The sequence below is a fragment of the Pinus tabuliformis genome, chromosome 6 (genome assembly GCF_031772625.1).
Source record: "Pinus tabuliformis cultivar Carrire ecotype Pingquan chromosome 6, CPIR1, whole genome shotgun sequence".
NCBI lineage: Eukaryota > Viridiplantae > Streptophyta > Pinopsida > Pinales > Pinaceae > Pinus > Pinus tabuliformis.
In genome coordinates, this window is record NC_142292.1 from 1,487,871,781 (window position 1) to 1,487,877,437 (window position 5,657).

The 5,657-nt window shown below is 29.5% G+C and overlaps 1 pseudogene; it reads right to left on the minus strand.

The window, feature by feature from the left end:
* Positions 1-2,531: 2,531 nt before the first annotated feature.
* Positions 2,532-3,555, minus strand: LOC149264267 (serine/arginine-rich splicing factor SR30 pseudogene; annotated as a pseudogene).
* Between the last annotated feature and the right edge of the window lie 2,102 nt (positions 3,556-5,657).

Here is a 5,657-nt window from a genome sequence, read left to right on the forward strand (position 1 = left end):
ATTTCATAGTGTTTAACTAGATCATTATTATTATGATATGATAGTGTTTAACTAAATCATTATTATTATAGTATTATTTCATTAGATTAAGAATAAAATGAATATTTTCCATTGGAATAAACCAACCATTATAACACAATGGAAAATGAACAATGAGCGGTTTCTAACCTAAGAAACCAATCAAACAATATGATCAACACAATCACATCATACTGTGCGTAATAGATATAAATATCTACTTTCGATCCGAAAAAGAACCAACAATCACAACACAATAGACAATGAGCAGTTTCCAACCTAACAAACCAATGAAACAATATGATCAACAAAATCACATCATACTTCGCGTAATCGGTATAAGTATTCACTTTCGATCTGAAAAGGAAATGGTATCAGGTATATATTTCTCATACGCTTTTCATATTGTTTGATTACATCATTATTATCGTATTTTTTCATTATATAATTATTAGTATAGAATTGATTTATGGCACTAAAATTAAAAAATAAATATCCATAACTTAAATTAAAATAGAGGGATAACATATTAATTATGTTGTGTTTATTTTAATTTTAGATGTGGGTTTGGGAAATTTTTATTTTGTAATAAATAAAAAGTGAGATTTGATTTAGGAAAAATATTCTTAGTCTAATATCTATCAAATAAACTATATGAAAATTATTTAAACAAATTTTCAATTTCAAACCAATAAAACTTATTATAACTTATTAAATTTAAATATAATTTATTTAAACATAAAATTTCTAATTTATTGAATTTAAATATAATTTATTTAAACGAAAACAAATTTCTAATTTATATGTTATATATTTTTCTTTTATATTATGTATTAAAATTAACTCCAACCAGTCAAAGCTACTCTTAATCAAATTTTGTGGTGAATAGTGCTAAATAAACCCAAGCTTTCAATCGAAAGTGCAAATAAATTCCCAACAAACCCAAAAATTGGAAGTTCTGCCACTCAACTAGAAATGCGCAAGTTCAGAAAATAATAAAAGAGCCTGTTTAGAACATAGTTATCAAATTCTTCTGTATAGGTGACAAAAATAAGTTAATTCGCCGGTTGGGTTCGGTACGGCGATTAATTCAGAGAATTCCAATTCGGAAGGGCTACATTTTTTTCAAAGTCACCTGCTTCAGTTCGCTGTCTCTTGCTTTGTCCGTTAACTTGAACGTGTTTCGCACCCCCACATGAATACGTAATGTGCTTCGTTACACTGAACAATGGCCTGTGCTTCATTACACCGAACAATGGCAATACCCAAGGTATACCGTAAATACATCTGGAAGTTTGATATATACAAATCTGCAGGTTGTTATTTTCAAACAATGTTTAAATATATTTATAAATTCAGAAGATGGTATTGTATCGTATGTAAATTTAAAAATATTTTTTTTTTTTTAATTTTCTTTTATACTTATTTGGTTAAAGAAATAAAATTTATAGTTATTTTAATAATTAAGAATTTATTTTTTAATTGTTGAATTAGTGGAAATAGGTCATTAAATTTACTTTTCAATTGTTAAATAGGAATAGTTCTAGTAAGGTAAATTTTTAATTCCAGCTTTGCTTTGTTAATGCATTGGAAGAATACAAGTTTGGATCTGTCCAACCTTGGTGAAAATAATACAGGGAAAATAATACAGGGAAGGGAAAAACAAGTTTGGAACTAGGCAACCTTGGTGGAAAATTGAAATAATGTAGAGAAAGGCAAAGCTAATGCTAAGATCAATTACCTTTTATAAATTTTCTTATAAGAATTAGCAAGTTGGTATTTTCTGTATTCAAGCTTCTGTAATCACATAATGAATTAAGCAAGTTGGTATTTCTTATTGGAAAAAAATGAAGATTTTTATAGAAAAAAAAATGGTAATTTCTATCTTAACAAATTGGTAATTCTTATTGGAAAAAAAAAATTAAAAAATATAATTTTTATAGAAAAAAAAAGTAATTTTTATATTAGTAAATTTTATAAAATGAGAAATTGCAATTTAAAAAAAAAAGAAAATTCTTACCTTACAAGAAATTATAAATAGCAAATTTGTTGCAAATCAATAACTCTTATATAAAACATAAAAAACAACAACTTCTATTTTGAAAAAAAAACAATCTATACAACTTTTATATTTTCATTAAAATTTTGAATATAATGATTGTTTATTTAAATTTATAAAATAATAATAATAAAAAAATATTAATGTATTTATAAGATGCATAATGTCTAATTTTCCTAGTATTGAATTTTATGAAGTTGAATTTTTTGAATATCGTATCAAATTCGAATTGGAATGAGAATTCGAATTTAGTAACTATGCTATGCTTCAGAGACAACAGCAAGATACATCCAAAATGTCAATCGTAAATGATTAACACATAGATGTAAATGACCAGAAGTTACCACAATGTTCTCATGAAACTCTTGTTTGAACAACTTTCCACTTTTTACAGAAGCTCCTCTAAGATATCTCCCACTAACTTTACAAAATAAAATTGTGTATAGGATTTACTTTAATCATCTTGGGGAGCTGGAGACAGACTTCGAGCTGATTTAACTGCAGGTGAACGAGAATAGGATTGGCTGCGGCTCCTGCTAGGGCTGGGGCTCCGACTGAGGCTGCGGCTTCTAGGACTCTTAGTTCGAGGTTTATATGAGGTTGGCAAACGCTGAGGGGTTCTGGACCTTGATAGTGATCGAGACAAAGAATGGCGCCTAGGACGAGGGCGAGGTTGAGATGGAGACCGAGATTCTGACTTTGACATTGAACGAGGTGGTGCTTTGTGCTTTGGAGACTTGCTGCGGCTCCTACACGGCTCCTGCTGCCAATAGGGCAATAGGGCTCATGCTTCTGCTTCGGCTTCTGTTTCGGCTCCGACTGCGACTCTGTGACACAGAACGACTACGACTATGGCTGTAACTGCGGATGGAGCTCCTTGAAATGCTTTTCTTGGATACATACTCCTTGACCCGGATATAACCCCGAGAAAATGCATTCCTGAATTCAGAGTCATCAAGCTTTCTGATAGAATATTTCATGTCATCGTAATTCATGTAGTCCACAATCCCAGTTGTACCACTGCTGTCACGAAAGACTTGAGAAAAACCAACATCGCCAGCTCGTCGCATATGGTCCTTTAGATCCTGCCACGACGCCGATGATGGTAGGCCAGTAACAAGGACGCGATATTCAGATCGTCGAGAGACTCCTCCACTGCACCCTCCAGCACTGCTGTAACTACTATAACGATCATTAGTTGAGGATTGTCCCCGACCACCATGGGTAAGCTCGACTCGTAAACGATTTCCATCAAAATTATACCCATCACGACCACGAATAGCATACTCTGCGTCACAAGCATCCTCAAACTCAATATAACAATAAGCTGGAGTCCTGGGAGGAATCTTCAGAACAATATCAACCATAAGTCCATACTTGTAAAATAGGTCTTCAACTTCCTTTTCCCTGATATCGCCAGGTAGATTCCCAACATATAATGTTCGACTTGCACCGCTACTCATTGTCACTGACCAAATAAATACCTAGTAATTTTTGCTTAAACAACAGCAGACGAGTTCGACTAAAGAGTTTGGAGATCCGACCTGACCGAACTCTGCGAGCGTCCAGAAGTGCAACGAGTAGGGAGTTCGATGACTTGTCTGTCACCACAAACCATAAATCCCAAAGAGCCCAGAGGTGTGCGCATAAAATAGTATTCTGAGAATAATCAACAAGGGTATGAAATTATGAACATAAAGAGATGAGACGAATCTGAATGTTGTGAACGAATGGACAAGGGTTTTATCGGCAAAACTCAATATACAGACACAATATATACGTAAATTTGGAGGGTTGAAACTTAAGACGTTGAAAAAAATAATTCGGGTTTTATTGGGAGGTTCCAAGCACCGACCGTAAGTTTTTTTAATTTTACCAAGTTGTCGAGTTGTTGTGAGTTCGAGGCACCGACCCCTCCAAGTTGTTGTGAGTTCCAGTTTGATTGATAATGATATCGTTAAATTAAGTTTTGTTAATTTAACCATTTCATTTTCAATCAAACTGGAACTCTAGACCTCTGGCATCCCTTTTTCTTTTGTTTTTTCACTTGATCATTTTTGTCTAATTTTAAAAATGTATAAAATGAAATACTTTTTAGGATTTAAATTATTATTTTAATTATAAAATTAAGAATTAAAAATATGTTTTTATTTTTAAAATAAATTTAGGGGTTTCATAATATTTTTCTAAAAAAAATATGGTTTAAAAACTAGACAACTCACTATATTTTTATTATTATTTATGTAAATTTAAATTTATAATATGATATATATAAAAAATATTAGTTTTCATGTAAATTTAAATATATAATATGATATATATAAAATAAATTATTTACACATTTTGTTTTTGCTAATAATTTTTTAGCAAAGTGTTATCTGGTTTTTTTAGAACTTATTTAAAGTAATCACGAAACCAAATTTATCATCATATTTTCATTTATAAATATTTTTTATGCTTGGCTTGAAAACTTGGAACAATATATCAATCTACATCATATTTTCATTTATAAATATTTTTTTATGTTTGGCTTGAAAACTTGTAACAATATATCAATCTACCTTGTATAACAAAATAATTAAATAATTTTTTATGCGTGGCTTGAAAACTTATAATAATAGATCAAGCTACTTTATACAACAAAATAATATTATTTTTGGTAGCTTGATCATTCCAGCCAAATCTAAAATCATACCACTAGACCAAATTCCCTCATATGAATATTTGATTATTGGAGAGAGAGCGAGGTATCACAGATATTTTTCCATTTTGAGTCACACTGTAGCGAAAGTAAAGGAGAAGTGACAATTGAACCAATACCCTCACTCAAGATTAGAACTCGAGTGGGAACTTTGGAGCTTAGAATACTTGGCCATCTAGATTAAATAATGATTAAATTAAATTTTAGTTTTTATTTTTGCAAGTGAAATTAATTATAAAGTCTTAATCAACAGTTTTGATTTTAATAAAGAAACTTTTTAATAATATATCCCATCCTTATTTATGGCCATCTAGATTAAATAATGATTAAATTAAATTTTAGCTTTTATTTTTGCAAGTGAAATTAATTATAAATTTTTAATCAATGATTTTGATTTTAATAAAAAAATATTTTTAATAATATATCCATCTTTATTTATGGAAAATTTTATGAACTTAAAAATTAAATTTTAAATATTACAAAATTATTTTAAATTTTAAAATATTTTTTTCCACTTTATAATTTAATAGATATTATTTTATAATTTTGGGTTTATAATTTAATAGAGATTATAGTTTTTATAATATTGGGTTTAATATTATGGTTATAATATTGAGTTTAATGTTAGGGTTTACAATATTGGTTTGATAATGTTAGTTTATAATATTTGGTATAACATTATGGTTTAATGTTGTGATGTTTGAATGTTGAATAATTCTATTCAATATCTCATTGTGACAAATATTGTCGCAATGTGACAAACAATGTACATTGCAATTTTTTCAACACCACATTGCGAATCTACAACGGGGCTTTAACTTGTGATGTTTGAATGGGACAAAAATCAATCCAACATCGAAATTGTAATAAATATTATCA